We start from the raw sequence: 21,033 nt of genomic DNA on the forward strand, positions 1-21,033 counted from the left end.
CTCTCCTTTAAAGCTTTGGAAAGGAGGAGGAAGGAGGAGGAAAATGCATGAGTGAGAAAAGACGGAGAGCATCAATAATTTTGCCCTATGGCTTTTGAATAAAGTTGCTCATGAATACATATCTGTGTTGTGAATCTACTACTGATTATATCAGTAGCCTTAGCCATAACCTCTGGACTTTGCTATTTGTCATTTGAATTATGAAAATAATAATACCTGCTTCACAGGGATGGTGAGAAAAGGAATTATATTCCTATTTATAAAACGAAGGAGGAAAATATATGTTAATAAAATCAAAACTACTTTGCCTATTATATTTTTCCTTTAGATGTTCAAATTATTTATTTAAAGAACATCAAAAGAAACTGGAAATAAAATTTATATATATAATTAACTTTATGTGCTCTGTACATACATGTCAGCTATAAACATTCTTTAAATGATAAGTTCCTATATTTAGTGTAGCATTCACCTTAAGTTTTAAAACTTTTACACTAAATTTTTAATATGTTAATTCAAGTTTACTGGCCTTTGGGTGTCATAAAACAAATAAAACATCATTTTTATGTTTAGAAGTGCTTAATTTTATAGTGAATTATTATATAATGCAGTACATTGCAGGTTTTATTTTTCCTATTCAAATATATAGTTTGTTTTGTCATCATAATTGCTTAACTTTGAATATTTAAATAATTATTTATTAACTAAATGTGGCAATGTTTGGATTAGTTATCTTAACTATAGAGGGAGTAATTAAACATAAAATTGACTTTTAACTCACAGTGTCACATCAGCCTATTACCCAAAAGGTATTTCACCTTCAGTCAGTTCTCATACTTAATTTAACTTTAATTTAAAAAGTTTAACTTTAATTTTAAAAAGTTTAATATAACTTTAATTTAAAAAGTTCCGGTTTGATTGATGCAAACAGTTAATTGAAGTAGCTATTTCCATTTATATGATACCCATCTGAAGATTTAATGCTAGATTACTATCTCTTCAATTGCATTTTTCCCTGTTACCTTACTTACTGCATTTCTGAATCATAGGTCATACTATAAACTACTTCTATTAAATGTAGTTTTTGATGAAACACCTCAGTATCATGAATGTAGATATCTCCATTCTTTACTAAAATCTTTCAAGGATATGTTTTAAACCTGACACAAATCCCTGGTGAAATTCTCACAACGCTACTATGCATAATGGCAATAAAAATCAAGATTTAAAAGATATAGCGCATATTTACAGCTGTGCTTACAACATTCTATAAAGAGCATTTTGACACTGAAGGTGTTTGAATGTGTTACCATCAAACTGCGCATGGGATGAACAAAATACGTCACTTGTAACTATTTCTATTCCAAATCACTCTGCAGTGTCTCCATCCATGAAATCTGTGGTCATAAGGGCATCTTTACAATTCATATGCTTAAAAGTTTTAGTTTAGCATTCATCTTAAAAATGACATTCTAGGGGCTTCCCTGGTGGCGCAGTGGTTGAGAGTCCGCCTGCCGATGCAGGGGACACGGGTTCGTGCCCCGGTCCGGGGAGATCCCACATGCCGCGGAGCGGCCAGGCCTGTGAGCCATGGCCGCTGAGCATGCGCGTCCGGAGCCCGTGCTCCACAACGGGAGAGGCCACAACAGTGAGAGGCCCGCGTGCCGCAAAGAAAAAAAAAAAAAAATGACATTCTACTTAGATTGGGGCCAGTTTTATACTTGGTCATACAAAGGCCAAATGTGCACCACAGCAAAAGAAGAGATCAGATGGGATTTGAACTAAGAAATCCAGGAGGCCCTAGTTTTCAACCTTTCCTTTTATCCATACACATCTCACCATTCCATTAATTTAAATTCTCCATTTTGATTAAAAGAAAGGTGAAAGTACAAGTTTAGCTAATGGGGAACTGTATTTAGTTTGGTACAGAGTCACTTACAAGGTATGTTAAATATGAAAAAAATGAATACAATGATAATAATCGCTTCGTTTTTGCAAATTTTCTATGTAACTCAGGGACACGCTTCAAAGAGAAGGATTCTCAAGGCAATTTCTATTGAAAACCTGTAACAATAATCTTTCTCCTGTAGTTTCTGGTTAAAAATGAGTTTCAACAAAACTATGCTCCACATAGGCATTTTCCCCTAGTTTGAAACACGTACTTAATTATCTTTAGGATATTTCCCTTCAAATTTGCCCCCTGAGGTTCATCCACTTGTTCTAAACTTGTCACAGAAAGGTCAGGTCTCCCTAATGTTTGTGGATACTTGGTTCCACTTAAAGAGTTTAGAAAATCAAAGAAGAGAAAAAAGATGGACTATTATTTCTTTCTTATAAGATGGTACTTTTCATCCTTTAAAAAAATTTATCTCAAAGTACAGAATATTTTCACTTATTGAATGCTCAAGATTGGAATAAATATTTCCAAGTTACGGAGTGAGATTATGTGTTATTATGAAACAATACGAGTAATCTACTGACCGTGAGAAACCAATTTAGGATCAATCCCCCCAAAAACACTAAGTTGAAAAAAACACAATAGTAACTAATAAAATCCATGTTTACCCATGACATACAATCACAATTCCATGTCCAGTTCTTAGAGAAAATATTGCATAAATTATCAAGTCACCACATTTTCTTTACATGAAAAACAAAAACCTGTTAAAATCAGCAAATTATAAACAAAACTTGTCAAAATCTAGGAAACATTTCTCAACACTTGCCTCAGTCAGCATTCTTGGTTGCTGGCTGCAGACATTAGAAATGGAGTCTGGCCACACAGGAAGAAAATGAATTTAGAAATATATGAAGTAGCTCATAGCATGAGAAAACTGGGGAAGCAGATTCTGAAATCTCTTTGATTCTGGAATCAAAGGCATCAAGAGACCAGAGGTGTGGCCACTGGACACCAGCATGATTAGAATGCTTTCACTGTCGCTGGCGCTACTGGACCTTAGCCATCATCACTCCTGTCCCCAATTCTAACAGAGCTGCCAGAAGAAACCTAATGCTGTTTGCTGCCTCTGTGTACCCGCTCTTCTGGCTTCATCATTGCGGGTGATGGCATCTTATTAGCTCTGCCACCGCCATGTGCCAGTGCCCCAGGTGAGAGGTTACACCTGACCTTGAAGAGTTCTACAATCCTGCCACCAACCAAATTTCCTAGTGTGGCTTTGTCTAAACAAAAATAGCCCTCGGGCTTCCCTGGTGGCGCAGTGGTTGAGAGTCCGCCTGCCGATGCAGGGAACACGGGTTCGTGCCCCGGTCCGGTAGGATCCCACATGCCGCGGAGCGGCTGGGCCCGTGAGCCATGGCCGCTGAGCTTAAGCGTCCGGAGCCTGTGCTCCGCAACAGGAGAGGCCACAACAGTGAGAGGCCCGCGTACCGCAAAAAAAAAAAAAAAAAAAAAAAAAAAAAAAAAAAAAGCCCTCACATGCCAGCAAATAATGTCCTCTCCAGAAAAATCTTTTTTTTTTCCCCCCGTAACAGACAGACCAGTGGAATTAGCCATGCTAAATTTTTGGTGACGTTAGATGGCCAGAGAAAATGACTGTGGGATCACTCCATACCTCCACCCAATTTGTAATTAATGTATTTAATGTTGGTAAATAAGAAAAAAGAAAGGCGGGAATAGAATTGTTCGACCTTCCAATCCCTTTCGTTGGTGAGTCACAGCAGTTGCTACATAACCTTCCTGTCTGAACAAAACCTCTGGATTATGTTCAGTGTCTAAGCAGTGCTGTGTCTATGCATGAGCAAAAGGAAGGGTCCCAGGTGGTCCCTCGCGCTGATACTTTTCTAATGTCAGCATGTTTTCTAGTCATCGAGTTAACTCTTCACTCTTTTAATATGGGTGATACCTTAATGACCAAGGACCCTTTCAGAGTTGTAAAGTCTTTCTTATTTCTCTACATTTTACTTCTGAAGTTCCTTAACTCCCCTCAATTTTCCAAAACCTTTATATTCTATATGGAAGAAAGAGAAATAAAATAGATGGATAGAGAGATAGGCAGTAGATTTAAACCACCTTACATCAAAAAACTATTTGATATTTATTGGAATGATACTAAATTTTTCTAGCCTTTCCTAATATATTCTAAAGAAAGTTATCGCCATAAATAAGAATATTCTTTCCCACTTTCTAATGCTTCATGAAACTGCCTAAAATTTTATGCATGTTTTTCACTTTCCATAAAATCATAAAAATAACAGATTCACACATTTCAGCTTCTTGAACTGATTTTTAAAGTTTGTCTATTGTAATTGTTACTTGTATCAAACAGAATCTTGAGAATGACATTAACTGTTCAAAGCACTGACCTCATCATTCAATAGTATCTGAATAACCTTTGGCAGAAAGTCATACACTCTATAATACTTGTTTTTGATTTTCTACCATATGGGGTAAAATTTTTACACGACCAATGTCTGATACCACTGCAGAAATAAGTACCTGCTTCTGAAGCACTGGAGAGCACTTTCAACTTTAAATAAAAATCTGTTGACTTAGCTAACCTTTCCAGGACAAAATCTTTTCTAATGACCTCTGCAAAAAAAATTTAAACCAAACCTTTAGGAAAAGTATTAGTGTCTAGGAAAAACTTTTCTCCTCAGACCTTGGAGAAATATCTCAGCTAGATTCAGAAGCAGAATAGAGATCCTTTTATATGACAATAATCAATTCAGATGCCTTGAAGATTAGACCAAATTTTCCCCAGTTCAATGGTCACTCTCTCATGGACACAGACATCTTCAGTCAGCTGTCAGACAGCAATACCATTTTAACCCTTAATCCCCATCAACCATCTTTTAGGTATGAAAAATCATTTTATGACCAAGCTGGACTTTTCGTGAAACCATTTCATTTGTGGAATACTGCTTTAAGGATTGATGAAGTTAGGATCTTCATTTATTTTACAAAGAGATGTTTCTATATATTGTTTCCACTAAAGAAGTGGAGTGAAAGTCCCCTGCCTCCTTTCTACGTGTACACCACACGCTTCCCCCGCAGAGACACACACCACAACTAATATACAGAAAAGATATATTCTTAGACTTATTGTTAGCTGTGTGTTCACCTGCACTGCTCTGCGTTACACCCTCAAGTGAGATGCCAGAGTGGTCCTTTAAAAAACATGGCAGATCATATAATTCCTCCGATTAACATCATCTGATGGCACCTCCTTTCACACAGAGGAAAAGCCGAAGTCCTCACGATGGCCTCTACACGAGCTGCCTGCATCCCCCTCTTGGTACCTCTGAGACCTCATCTCTATCACTTTCCTCTCATTCACGTCACTGCAGCCGCAGGAACTTCTCTGCTCTTCCTCAAACATTCAGGCATGACACAGCCTTCGTGTCTGTACGCTCTCAGATTCCTCTTGGCTTAGCCCTCTTGGTCACTGCCACCCCCTCCTCAAGTACAGCACCAAGGATCACCTTACGCTCTTACCTTCTCTTTGTAAGTGCAATCTCTCCCCCCACCCCCAGGACTTCAAAGACTCCTTTCTTGGCTTTATTACTATCCATTAAATGTATCATATTCTAACACACTATAACATTTAGCAAATTTTAATTAATTAAATTTAATTCAATTTACTAAATTTAAAAAAATAATAAAGCTACTCACAATTCTAGCATTCGATGTCCATCTAGTTGCCAAGATCAAGAACTGGTATCACATTTCACATGTTATTTCAGCAATCCCAACCACAGGTAAATACCCAGGAGAAATCCTGCACATGTAAAACAGGGGACATGTACAAGAATGATTACAGCAGAGCTTCACAAAACAAAACATGTAAACACCTCAAACAAGTGAGTTTATGAATAAACTGGGATATAATGCAAGATTATATGGCAAAGTGAACGAACTAACGTGGCATGTGGAAATAGGGATAGCACTCAGTTAATGTAACTTATCTTCATCTAAAAAAATAGAAATTTGATTGCTCAATTTACAAAATTTTCCTCAACTGCCAACTTCAAAAGGGCAGAATATTTCAATAATTGGTGAATACACTAAGGTCACAAGTTGGAACACAAATATGGGTAAAAATGAACTTTCAGTAATTCTAAGAAAAATACTTTATTAAGGAAGATCTACATCATTCATTCAAAGAAAAAGATGATCTTACCTATGCTTTTTAGCTGCTCAGCCCCTCTCTATACTCAAAATCAAAGTCCATCTTCAACAAGGGTAGAGGCACAAGCCACAGAAGGTGATGGCATTTGGACAGAGTAAACTTTTGTTTTGAGAACAAAGGGCAAGAAATTTTGAGAAGCACCTTCCTGGGCCTGAAGGTCTACAAGTTGTACTGAAGCATCACTGAGTAGTGAACCTGCAGCAACACAGATATCCATGTGATTTTTGAAATACATGTGTGTGTGTGTGTGTGTGTGTGTGTGTGCATGCACGCGCGCATGTGAGCGTGCTTGATAGTTTGACATGGGGGGGTTTTATTGATCTCTGTTTAAAGGCAATGCTGCCTGAGCATAAGTCACCATAGATCTTGGCAGCCACACTCTGTAAAGATAATTATATCAGAAAAACAGTAGAACAAATAAAGGACTCTTTTCTAGGGAATTTTTCCTATTCTTTTCGATAAAAAGGAGGATGTATGCCAAAGAGCAAAGGAACAATTATAGGGAGCCAGGATCTATTTTTGTCCTCTTCCGATTTGACCTAAGCATGCATTGAACAAGCTAATTCAATTTCTGGTTTTTGTTTGGTGGTATGGTGATCCCAGAGAGACTCTCCAAGTGACTAAATGACAGGGAGCAAGCTAATGTCACTGCTTTCTTTAGAAAGAGCAATTTTATAGTGAAATTTGATGGGATAGAGGATGTTGGTGGTAATAAATTATTTAAGATAACAATAGTCTTAGGGCATGCATGAGTTATCTATTGAAATAGTACGCCCTACCTGAGCTGCATATCAGAATATGGTTAACTCCATGCTTGGGGTTGAGATTATCCTGTTGTTAAGGTTAAGTAACCCCTATGCTGTTTTTCTTAAAACCATATATTTTTCCACTTTTAATCTATCATTAAAAGGGCCTACCAAATTGAGGTCATACATTCAATGAAGTAATTAAACTAATATACCTTTTAGTATCCTGCATAGTTAGTCAATACAAAACTACTTTACATGAAGACACTGGTGGAATATATCTTCAGGCAAATTACAAGATATCTTTAACAAATCAGATTTCTGAGAGCAATACTTTAATTTGTCCTAAAATTTCGCTTTGAAATTTGCAATTAACTCTTCTGTTTGACCTCTACCCCAAGAGGTCCAAGTAGAAAAGCCTTCAAGGTAATGGTTAATTGGATGCATGCTTTCTAAGTTAGAAGTTTGAAAAAGTATTTTTATAACTCATTCTTTGGAAGTAGACATTTATATTTAACTTAGGTATTTTAGTCTAATTTCTGTGTTTCATATTATAAATAGCTGACCTTCTTCATGGTCTTCTCTCTGAAAACACTGATTTTTATAAATCATGTCATTTCAATTAAGAAAAGTTATTAATGTCTGTGTCCTGGTTTACAAAATTAATTTATATCAGAAAGGCAGGCAGGAGAGGCTAGAAAGCCATCTTTGTTGTTAATTTCTCTCAGGTTTTTTTTTTTTTTCTGCTGTTTTTAGAAAAATGTTAGAATGAATAAAAATGTTGTTCATACAATTATTAATTGGTATATTGGTTTCATTATGACAAATAATCTGGTTAAACATTTTACCAAAATGGTGGCATAATAAATGTATGCTTTGATGCAGCTTCTACTTCAAACATCAATTTTAGTTGAGATTAAAAAAAATGTGTATATTCAGATTTAGAAATCATATCTTTGTAGATTAGGAAAAGAAGGAATCAATAAAGGGGTGATGAGACTAAGCACTGAGTCTTCTATGCCATAAATTAGGAAAGGATGGTAGTTGTTTGACTCTAGATGTTTAAGAGGAATAGAAGGGGTCCATGTTAGATTTGAGACCAAAGATATTTCAAGGTGTGAAGCTAGGAGATGGTTACATCAGCTCTCAATAAGTAGCCTGTAGCTACTGAACTCTGAGTCTAAGGAGGAAGGATAATACAATAATAATAATTATCAGCTGTCACAGAGGTTCCATCTATAACCTATGACTGTCACTCTGAGGCTGGCAAAGTGTAATTTACAAGGAAGGTAGTTACCCTTGAACAAGGCAACTCCATATTCCCTATATAAGAAGGGGTGAGCACAGAAGGAGAGAGTGAAAAAAAAATAAATTAAAAGTGAACCAGAAAAAAAACCCCCCAAACCCTCCCATTTGAAATGAGTATACAAAAACCAATAGAAATGAAAATATTACTAAAAAAAAAATAGAAAGCAAAAAAACCTTTCAAATCTGATTGTACGAAAGACAAGTAATAAAGTTATGACAGAGTACTAACATATTTTTCCTCACGAACTGTAAAGAAAATTCTAGTAAGCATTTTAAATTTATCTTCAAAGAAATAAATGAAGAAATCACATCCATAAAAAATAAGAAATGATGAAATAAAAACTCAATCAAATGAAGCTAGTTAATTAGAATATGAAAGTGAATTAATTCAATTTCTTCCACATGAAAAATTCAGCCTTTAAAATTTAAAGATGCATAGAAGGAATAGACTCCAGCTGCATGAAAAATAGTAAATTGGAATATAAAATTGAGAAAAATCATACAGAATTAAGCATCACAAGATAAAAATGATTAAAAATATAAAAGAGCAGGTAAGCAGAAGGATAAATTCAGAAGCTAATATTTTTCTGAGAAGTTTAAGGATAGAGAAGGGAGAGAACAGCAAAGAAGTAATATTCAGAGTTAAAACTTGAAATTTTCAATGGAAGTATTTTTCTTAGAAAGGCATAATGTTAAAGTAGCATTCAGTATATTAATAAGGAAAAATCACACAAATGCAGTCCCATGTTGAGAAACTGAACACCAGGAATAAATAAGTATTTTTAAGCAAATATCAGGAAAAATATTAACCAGTGTAATGATGACAAGGTGGTACAATAATGTTTTTACTGCAGCCATTAACGCTGGAAGATAATGGAGCTATATGTGAAAGTCATGAGGAAAACTGATTTCAATGTAGAAGTAACTAATTTGCTAAACAGTCATTCAGGAGATACAAAAGTTTCCACTTCCTTCCACAACAAAGTAACTGGGACAGAATTTTCACCCTCTGCCCTCTGTCTTGAAAAATCCAGATTTTGTTGTGAACAAATGGCTTTCAAGGAATTAGACGGCAGACAATGAAGTATATAATCCCTCAGAGATAGGAAATTATCAAACAATGTGAATAATCCAGCTGCTCTAGGCTTACTGCCTAGAGATGTTTGAGGTAATGGGGTAGGCCCACGGACTCAGTGACACAGAAATGAGTGTGTAGGCAAGTCGAGGTATCAATAAGTATGCAGGCTCAAGTACCAGAAAAGGAGAGGTGGGCAGAGAAAGGACTGCAGAGTGTACCCTTCAAGTATACAATCATGTACTGATCAGCAGAAGTGGGTGAAGAAAATAACAGTGGTTGACAAGTGAACCACCTGAAAAGATTAGGGAGAATTGTGCCTGACACTTAAATAAGGCTTGGACTAGTAACTTTTCCCAGCAACCAGAGAGCAAAACCCCAAATTAATGGGACACTGCAAACAGTACTAGGAAGATCTTGACTCAGTAATGGGGAAAAACACTAAATACTGCTTTGATCTAACCAAAGACTGCTCACAGGCAAGACCAAAAGAATGAAATTGTTCCCAAGTAAATTAGCAAATAAAGCTCAATAATTGGGCTTCCCTGGTGGCGCAGTGGTTGAGAAGCTGCCTGCTAATTCAGGGAACACGGGTTCGAGCCCTGGTCTGGGAGGATCCCACATGCCGCAGAGCAACTAGGCCCGTGAGCCACAACTACTGAGCCTGCACGTCTGAAGCCTGTGCTCCGCAACGAGAGGCCGCGATAGTGAAGAGGCCCGCGCACCGCGATGGAGAGTGGCCCCTGCTTGCCGCAACCAGAGAAAGCGCTCGCACAGAAACGAAGACCCAACACAGCCAGAAATAAATATAAAATAAAGAAAGAAAGAAAGAAAGAAAGAAAGAAAAGATTACTATAAAAAAAAGCTCAATAATCTACATAAGATACAAAAATATCCAGGACACAACATAAAATTTGTAGTGTCTGGCACCTAATCAAAATCTATGAATCAGGCAACAGAAACAGGAAATTATAACTCATGGCAAGGAGAAAAATCAAACAAAATTGACTCAAAAATGGCACAAATGATAGAATTACTAGACAGTGACTTTAAAAACTGGATTGGCTCTATTAGTAACACAGTAGATTTCAGAAGAAATAATGATAATACATATAAAGAGGATAATGAAAACGTGGTCAATTCAACAGGAGAATGTAACAATCCTAACCATTTATGTACCAAGTAACAGAAATTCAAAATACATGAAGCAAATATGGAAAACCTGAAAGAAGAAAAAAGTAATCCACAACACCACTCTCAAAATAATTAATAGAATACATAGATGGAAAATCAGTAAGGATATAAAATACTTGAAAAATACTATCAACCAGTACTTCCCAGTTAACGTTCTATACAACATTCCACTCAACAGTCACAAGATATATATTCTTCTCAAATGAGTACATATAATTTGCCAAGATAGGCTGTATTTTGGGACATAAAAACATTATTTTTAAAAGGGTGTATTTCTTACAAAATATGTGCTCTGACTACAATTGAGTTAAGTTATAAATCAATAACATAAGGATATCTAGAAAATCAGCAAATATCTGGAAACTTATAATAGTCACCTTGAGGCTGAGAGAGAATCAACTTGAGGTTATTTGCCATAAATTTAAAGAAAGGATATTTAGCATGATTTTCCATTTTTCCATTTTCTCCACATTGAGCTGGAGATTGGATTTTAACTATGGTTGTATTTTACCCAAGATACTCGCAGGAAGTGAGAAAGAAACAAGATTGTTAAGGGGGTCCACAGAGACACTGGAAAGGAGGACTTTGGAAATTAAAGAATATAAAAAGGAAAAGACAGTACATAAAGGAAGAGAGGTGGAGGGAACTTCAGTGAGAATAATCCCTGAAGTTGAGGGTGGGATTGGAAAGGTGATGGTAGTGGTTGGGGTGTGATTCTTGAAGTTTATATTATGGAGTGTCTGCAGTTATCACTGTTGCCAATTGTTCCAACCTAAAACATATTTTCAGAATGATAAGTCAATATATTCAGAAGGAGGAAAGATGGAAATCTAGAGAGTAATATTTAAAATTCAGACACCTTAAAACAGAGAAAAACAAGTAGAGATTGGAAGAATATATTTACAGCACACGTAACTGGTAAAGAAGCAGAAACCCGAATACAAGAATTCCAAAAAGTTCATAAGAAAAGCAAACAAACCCATAGAAATATGGACAAATAATATGAAGTCACTCAAAGTAATAAACCTGAACGCTCATAGCACATAAATTATGCTTAATCTCATTACTGATTAGAGAAAGGCACATTTAAGAAGGCGGAATCTAGAAAAATGGTACAGATGAACTTATTGCAAAGCAGAAATAGAGACAGAGATGTAGAAAACAAACTTATGGATACCAAGGGGGGAAAAGGGGGTGGGATGAACTGGGAGATTGGGATTGACATATATACACTACTATGTATAAAATAGATAACTAATGAGAACCTACTGTATAGCACAGGGAACTCAATGCTATGTGGTGACATAAATGGGAAGAAAATCTAAAAAAGCAGGGATATATGTATACGTATAACTGATTAACTTTGTTGTACAGCAGAAACTAACACATTTTAAAGCAACTATACTCTAATAAAAATTTAGGAAAGAAAGAAGATGAAATCCCTCTCGCATACAATAATTCAAAAAGGTGATTCATCCCATTAAGTGGAGTCACAAGAATTCACACAATGGCTGGAATATGAATTGGTCAACCAATCACTTTGGAAAGCAATTTGGCAATATCGAGGGAAGCTGAAGATGTGCATGGACTATAATCCAGCGATTTCAGTTCTGGATAAACACTCAGACATGTACATGAGGAAATGTCCAATAATAGTCACTGTAATATTAGCTACAATGTAGCAGAAACCATAATACTCATTGATAAGGGAATAATTAAATAAATTGAGATTTTCTTATTACATGGATGGATTAGGAAAAAATAAAGCATTATAGTGAACTAAATCTACAAATATCAACATCAGTAACTCAAGAAAGCAACATGCAAAGAATATAGGTTCAGGACAACATTGTTTACATAAAATTTCTAGGCAATATATACAGTATTTATGTTTATGGACATATATACATATTGGTGTATAAGAACTATATACACTAATACAAAAATGGAGATTTCCTCTGAAAATGGATACAAGGGAATTGCAGAGTACACGAGGAGAAGGGATTGATTTTATCTGTACTGTCTTGTTTTTTTAAAAAAAATCTTAAAGAAATATTAAATATGATCAGATTGGTTAATGGGTCTAGAGTGAGAGTTGTTATCCTCATACTTGTCTCTACCTTTTAAATATGTTTTGAAAAGAGAGAATATAGGAAATACTGGAATATCTTATCATCTGAATATAAATGGAGAATAGGTAATATTTGAAGAGTACTTTGTCATCTGGATGAGACATTTTAACTAATTAAATTTATATATTAACTCATTAAAGGAAGTATTTATATTGGTTGGAGATGACATACTCTCACAAACGTGAGGTGAAATTAGGCTTTTCAAGGGGTATAAGCATAATCCAATATATCATCTGGTCATAACGTTTTTCTATATAATATTTGTTGACATTCAGTTATACTATAAAACTATTTACCCTCAGTATTCATGATATATTTTCTTAAATCATGAACATAATACTTCATATAAAGAATTTTGCAGCAAATGTTTCTGTAAGTACTTCCTGGAATCTATTCATGTAACTAAAGCATTCCAATCTGATATTCTTCACATTCACCAAAAACATTCATTTACCTTAAAGTATGGATTTATGATATATACAATGGTGCTATTCAAAAATATGTAAATATTTAAAGGATTAAGTGATTAATGTACTTGCAAAGATTTTGCCCATGTTATAGTTGTATTTACAACTGGTTTATAAAATCATTTCAATAAATGAGAGGAAGAAATTATCTTGTCTCATGAAATCTGGATACATTTTAAATAGTTGATAAAATCTTAATGTTTGAAGGACAATTTTAATCATAGGAAAATCTAAAATGTTTGTAATAGGCTAAATTTGCTCATTATTTTTCTAATGTTTTCTTTCTTGAGATTATCTTCACTTTTGGTTAGTGTTTTAGAGATTCAAAAGAGCTTTTTGAAAATCTTTCATAGAAATACACCTCACTTTGGCAATATATACTTTTATGTACTAAAAGCTTTCCCACAAACACACAGAGCTGTCTCTCATTATGGAAATGTTAACAATTATTATCATCAGTGCTGAAATATCTTTTACACATTATTCATTAGTAAAATTCTAAATTTTAACTTTCTTTTGTTAAGCAATCAGAGTGACATTCATGGATGACTGGAAATATTTGAAGTGGTATCTTCTGTATTTGAAAAGTAAGTTTTTATGTTAATGATATAAGCTCAGTGATGTCAGACTGCTTTAATCATGAAGGCTTTTTAGCAATGAGACTATTCAATATGGGCTCATGATTTCCCTCTGTCTCCATCCATAATCATGAGCATAGTTTTGGAAAGATTTTCGAATAGGAAAGGGAAGGTTAATAAGAATGATTACACATATTATAATGCTTAAAATAGCACTAGCACACTAAGAAATAAATTCAATATTTTGTGGAAGTTCTTTGAAGCCTGTTTTGTTTTATAAATGGCTTTTGTGTTCAGTGATGTTATTCTAATTACAAAGAAAAAAGTCTGGAAGATTTTATGAAGATGTAGTTAGCAACAGTTATCTTTGTTTTGATATTGTGTCTTGCAGGAAAACAGAAATAAAGTGGTAGAACAAAGGAGACAACCAAAAATTACCATCAGCAAAGTGATTACATTTTCATTGTTCCTGTGACAAGCTGGAGAGGGTTTCCGGACTTGTCCTTGGTTGAATTACTTATGTATTTCAGTTTGTTGGCTAAAAGACAAAGCCATTGCAAATAATATTGACTTTTCAAGAATTAAGTAGGATTATCTTGACTTTGCCACCAATGATGATATAACCAGACTGGAATTTCAGAAAGATTACGGCTTCTGTTTTTTGGGCATTAAGTTAAATGCCTTAGTGGCTGTTCAGAGGAACCAGGGACATGATAGATCTTCGTCAGTTGGCCCCTGCACTTGTGCAAGTGATGTTTGAACCTAGCAACTTGCTCCACGGTTATACTGTTTGATTGACCAGCACAGTCTGGATATAGCTAATGAATTGGCCAGAAATTTGATTCTGTCCAGGCTAAAGAATACAACGGTTTTGTGGTCCTTTGAATGCCAATTAACTAATCTGTATCTATTCCTTATTTCTATATGAGGGTTATTTCCATTTTGTAGAGCATAGTAGAAAGGGATTCAAAGTTAAAAAAAAAAAAAACTTGTATTTGTTCAAAGTAAAGGATTCCGTATGACATAGTGAAGTGATGAATAAGAAGCAATAAATCCTGTAGAGGAGCATGTACAAGGCAAGTTATCAGAGAAGTGAAAAGTGAAGCGAAAATAGGGATGAGCTTCAGAACACTGGTGGAAAGAGCCTTTAGTCCAGAAAAGGGGCGGTCTGCTCATTAACGCACTTTTGGAAAAATTGTCATCTTTGTAATAGTTAATGATGTATCTCTTTGCTAGTTACTAGCTTTGAAAGGCTTAGCTTATTCAAGCTTGTGACTCTGGCCAGTTTTTGTCCTTCTGAATGAGTTTTTCTTTAATATGGTGGGATTCGAGTGTTAGTATTATACATTTGTTATGATGATCTATAAAGCTAACATTCGAAGGGCTTCAAATAATTCCTAGTTTATAGTAAGTACTGAATAAATGCTATTTATTATTATAATTATCATTATGTTTGCTTCTATCCTACCTTTTGTCTTTTTTCACTCATATAATCATATATATACAATATTTTTAGAAAGTATGCATATTTTTAATATTATAGACATTTATGTACTTACCCCAAATGTATAAATTATAATATACTCTGTATCTTTGAAAAGCTCACTGTACCCTCTATGACTGCATTCTCAACCTTGTCTCAACAACTGTTGTTTACATTTAAATTATTCATTCCTATGCTTTCCTTTTTAATTTTTCATTTGTGTCTTGTAACATAGTTGATTAACATACACAAGAGATGTCTGTTCCCTTGTTTAGCATAAAGCTATGTTGAGGAAGCAGCTGCTTGTTCACAGACTATATCCCCAGCTCCCTGTATGTGGTGGGACAATGTGACTCTTCCTGCTTAAATGGAATATGATTGGAAGTGATACGTGTCATTTCTGGGCCACTGCATTTAAGAAATGGGTGTGTCTTTCCATGCTATCTTTCCCTATCAACCAGATGGATGTAAAGAAATATGTGACTGTAGGGGAAGATGGAGTCACAAAATGGAAGGAGTCACCATGCAAAATAAAGCAATCCATCCAAGGCGAACACATGCTTCAGACAGTTTCATGAGAAAGAATTCAGTTCTGAAATTTTGGCTTTTGGTTATTGAGGGCAGTTAAAAATAAGCTAAGTAATAAAGATCTATATTAGCAATCAATATGTTTATTTTTAAAATGTCGCCTGTTTTTTTTTACCTTACAAAAATAGTTGCAATATGCATCATTATGCAGCTTGTTTTTATTCTTCAAAATTATATTTTTGCTACTTGACATTTTTTCATGCAATCATCTATAGTTCTTTCACTTTTACTGCTGTATACTATTTCATTGTATAAGTATGCTATATTACAGTTATTCACTTCATATTTTGATTCAAGTGGCAAAAGTTGTCATCTTTGTGATAGGTAATGGTACACCTCTTCCATATTGTTCAATAAAGTTTTATAATTTTGTCCCTAAAGGCTTTTACTACATTTACTTTGCTACATTTACTATTAGACATTTCTATTTTTACTTCTGCTGTAAAGAATATTGATGTTGACAAGTAATGGAAACATACTTTGGAAATATTAGAAAATAAGAAAACGATTGTTGACACTTTTTTGTTTAATCAATGCATGCTAAACTCTCTTATTAACTCAATTATTTTATCTGTAAATTCCTTGCATATGCTATATATACACAAGAATTCCATTTATGAGTAATTATAATTTTGTTTCACCCTTTAAAACTTTTTTTTAGTTAAACTGCCTAAACTGAAAAAAAGATAAAAGTGTAAACAGTTTACATCTGTATTTCAATCCTAATCTTCAAGAAATGCAATAAAATTTAACTACTAAGTAAAATGTTTGTAGTAAATTTTGCAATACAGACTTTACTTTGTCAGTAAGTAACTTTTATTCCTTGTTTGCAGCTAGATTTCATCAAGATTGGATACTGGATTTCATTATCCTCTCTTGGTATCTATTATGATAATTATATTTTTCTCTTTAATTTTTATATCTACCCGCTTACATCATTTTATTTTGAAACCAAACTTGCATTTTTGGTATGACTCTAGATGGATCAGGAGGTAATATCTGTTTTACATGTTGCTGTATTCACTTGCTAATACCTAATTTAGTATTTTTGCTTCTATATCTAAAATTTTTCCGTATACTAATGTTCTTATCTGGTTTACATATCAAGGTTGTGTGTCCCTTCTTTAATCTGGGGAATATATTATATAATATCAGAATCACCTGTTACTTGGATGAGTGGTAGAACTTGTCCTTAAAATTGTTCGGCCTATTACTTTCTTTGTGAAGAGAGTTTGAATAAAAGTTCAATTTTCTGAATGATTACAGAATTATTCTGCTTTTCTATTTCCTTTGAGTCAGATAGATTTATATTTTTTCCCATTTTAGCCTCTCAGTTTTTTTCATCAAATACTCTTTTTAAGACTTGAATAATTTTAAATCTATAGTAAAGCTGCCTATATTGTTTAAAATAAATTTCTTATACCTCATTCTCCTTTTAATCTTTTTAACCGGGGAGAGTTTTGTCAGTATTTTCATAGTCTTTACAAAAAGAAATCTACTTTTATTCTCCATTTGTTTTCACTAAGTTTGATTCCCTATAATTATTTTCTTTCTTTTAATTTCTTCAGTTTTCCCAGCTGTTCTATTTTCTACCTTTTTGTTAAAGAGATACTTAGATAATTAATTATGTATTTATAGTCTTTTCTTATATAAGTTTCTTGAATTTTCCTCTATGTTCTGCTTTAGATTTTTCTCAAAAGTTTTGTTTAACCCCACTATACTCTACCATTTAAGTGGTTTATTTTTTATTGAGGCATAATGCCATAAAGCAAAGTGTACAATGTTAAGGTGCAAAGCTTGATGAATATTTAGAAATGTCTACAGTCAGATAGCCACTACACAGATGGAGATATAACACCCTTCCATTGCCTCATAGGCTCCCTCTGGCACTGTCACAGCCAATCCCCACTGCTTGATGGATACCACAACTTACTATGGAACTTAATAGCCAAGGAATTACCTAAGTTCTTCTGTGCCTGGCTTTTTTTACTACATATTTTGTCAAGTTGTTCTAGAGCCTTACTATCACTAGGTATTGTCCTTTAAAAAAACAAAACAAAACTGACATTCAGGTAAGCCTTCTATAAGATTTGATGGTTAGTGCATTCCTTATTATTTAATTCCAACTCTTTTTATTTGAACTAGAATTTTATTTTGATCCATGAACTAGAAGTATGTTTTGTATTTCAAATGGATGTGATTTCTCTAGATATGTGTTTGTTATAGAATCATTTTCTGTATGATACCAACAACTCAAAAATCATATATCATCCTGGATTTTTGGAATTTTTTTTGTCCTATGCTAATGTTACATATAATGCTAACACTTTTGCTTTGCTATTTTGTCTGCTATTAATAATTATGTATCAGCATCAATTTAATATGTACCTAGTGTAATATTATTTAGAATTAATTTTAAATGTTTTGTTTTAGGCAAGTCTCTTGCATTCAGCATTTTAATTTGTTTCTAATATCTCATCTGTGCTTTCTATTTTTCCTTCTTTTCCAGTCTGTCAATCTTGGGTTTATTATTGTTTCTCAATCCAGTTTCACCTTGTTTTATAAGCAATTGTTCTTGTTTATTTTTATTGGCTGTTTCAAGGGGAAAATAGGCTTTTGTTTGTCAGATGATGTCCTCAGTCTGTGTTTGTTCTGTCCTTGTTCTGTTCTTGCTCTTGAAAGATGGTTTCACTGATTACAACATTCTAGGTTGAAATGTGTTTTCTTTCAGCACATTAAAGATGTAACAATTTCCTTCACTTCCCTTCTTGCCCTTGAAAATTCAGCTCTTAAATTAATTGAAGTTCCTTTGTAGGCAATCTCCTTCCACCTCCAACTGCTTTTAAGAATTTCTCTCCAGCTTTGGTTTAGCAGTTTTACCATGTTTTGCCTCGGTAAGTAATATGTTTCCTTCTCTTTCTCTTTTATCATCAACTTGAATAAGTGGTATTCCTGGATCTATTCCCTCTAATACCTTATTTTAAAATTCAAGTTATTTATATGTTAGATCGGCTCATTTTTCTTACCCATCTTTTTCAAGGATCCTTTCATGTGTTTTCATATTAAATGTAAATATTTTATAATCTGATAATATTAGTATCTAATTATTACCATATTTTAGTGTCTGATAATTTTCATATGTGAAGTCATTACCTGTCTGTAATAGTAATCTTTGGTCTGGAGTTTCCTTGGTTCTCACTCATGGTGTCTTAATTTCTTGTGCAATTTGTTTTTATTTCCTTTCTATGAACATGTGTTACTTAGAATTTTTGTAATAGCGTTGAAATCTGTATTGAAGTTGAATTATGTCAAAGGTTATTTTCTTTAGCTTCTGCTACTTGCTTAGGAGCAATATTATTCTAATACTACTTTAAATTATAATATTTGGTATATGGTTGTGTGAAATAAGGCTTTAGATTCATTGGGATTCGTTGTGAACATGAATTCTCAAAGAAGACATTTTTATGCCTTCATACACCACAAATATCAAGGCAGGAATGTTTCCAGCAGGCCTTTCAGAAACATTATTTGATATTTAAAATACATAAAGTCTTCATCAGGCAAGAAAAAAGATTCATTTCATTCATTATATATAAAAGGTTAAATAGAAGTAATTTCCCAGAAGCTTAATGAACACAAATATAGTCACATTTTTAGTAGCAATAAAATGGAAATCAATTCATATTTAATAGTTTTGCAATATAAGAAATTATAAGATGAATTGGGGGGATATTTTTGTTTGTTCTTTTACTTTTTGTCTAAAGATTTACTTCTTTTACTGAATTTTTTAAACTGCCATTTAGCCAGCAGACCCCAATTAGCTATTAGACCTCAGCTGCAAAAGATAAAAGTTCCCTGTACAACTAAGATCATGTAGACATTGGTAAGTGTGTATAAAAGAAAACAGCCCATCAGTAGGAATTTTAGTCTTTTCTAAACCCAGATATTGGAACTTCATTTGCTCTGAATTTATAAAGATTTTTACAATATTGTAACTGATTTTCCTTTGAAGCGTTTTGGTTAACACTGAGTTGGGTCTTCTTCATTTTCTGTTGAATTTTTCATTAGGATTGGAAGTTACCCTGAGTGACCTGGAAATTATAACTGTTGGTATTCATAAGGGACTGATCCCAAGAAGTGCAGCAGCAATCTGACTGGTCAGCTGGAGAGCACAACTGAACATCAATGGGCCACCTCCAGCAGCCTGGCCCTTCACTCTTTGTGCTCTCTGCTCTGTTACTTGCCTGTGCCCCTCTCTGATGCCCTGGGACATTTAGCCTTTCAGATACTTCCAAAGAACTCATCTCTTGTCAGTTAACCAACCAGGCTAGCAGTCTGCCCAGGGGAGTATGTATAATCTGGCAAGTCATGGAGACTTTCCAAAAGGGGTGGAGACATAAATAGTTTTGAGGAATTATTTCTATGACCTTAAACTTCCATATTTACTATTTTCTGAAGTTTGTCTGCTTTAGAAGGTACACATGGGCAGAGGATCAGAGTGGTTCTCCTTTCTCTTTCTCATTTCACAAGCATCCTTTACTCATTGCATAGAATACAGAGACATTTTGAATCTTATTATGATAACTTTCCTAGAAATGTAAATGTAAAACAAAGTGGTAGTTGGAACTATTTGTGTCACAGAAGTCTTTTTTATTTTTATTTTTTGGTTAAGTCACAATTAATTATTCCCTTTACCATCTCACTGTGAGCTGCATTTCCAAAAAGCAAAAGTTTTACTATTTTCTAATTCATTATAAAATGTAATATAATTTATGCACAGATTTTGTTGTGGAGAAGTAAAATAGGGCAATCAATAAAATACTTCAAGCTTAAAAATATGTTACAGTAAAATAAAATTTTACAAAAGATGTGTAATTCCAATATATTATTAATATAAGTAACTTATAGCACAGAAATAAGGATTAATGTCCTGAATGTAAAGATAGTGCCAAAGAATAGAGAAAAAGAATAAAATCTAAAAGAAAATAAGGAAGATGAACAGACCCATTACAGAAAAATAAATGAAAATGAAACTTATACCTATCAAAATGACAACTACAATCATAATGAGAGAAAGGAAAATTAAAACTCCATTAAGAACCAATTCTTACCTATCACATAGTCAACAGTCCAAAAGTTTGACATTGCCCTCTGCTGGTGAGGGTATGAGGAAGCAGATACTCTTCTGCAGTATTGAGTACAATGGTGTAACTCTTGTGTGAAGCAGTAAAACTCCCATTAAAATATTAGAATTTCTATGGAGGAAAAGTTGAAAATATCTAGCAAAATGTCACATGGCTTTACATAGTAAGC

This window comes from Mesoplodon densirostris, chromosome 20 (genome assembly GCF_025265405.1).
Source record: "Mesoplodon densirostris isolate mMesDen1 chromosome 20, mMesDen1 primary haplotype, whole genome shotgun sequence".
NCBI classification, from domain to species: domain Eukaryota; kingdom Metazoa; phylum Chordata; class Mammalia; order Artiodactyla; family Ziphiidae; genus Mesoplodon; species Mesoplodon densirostris.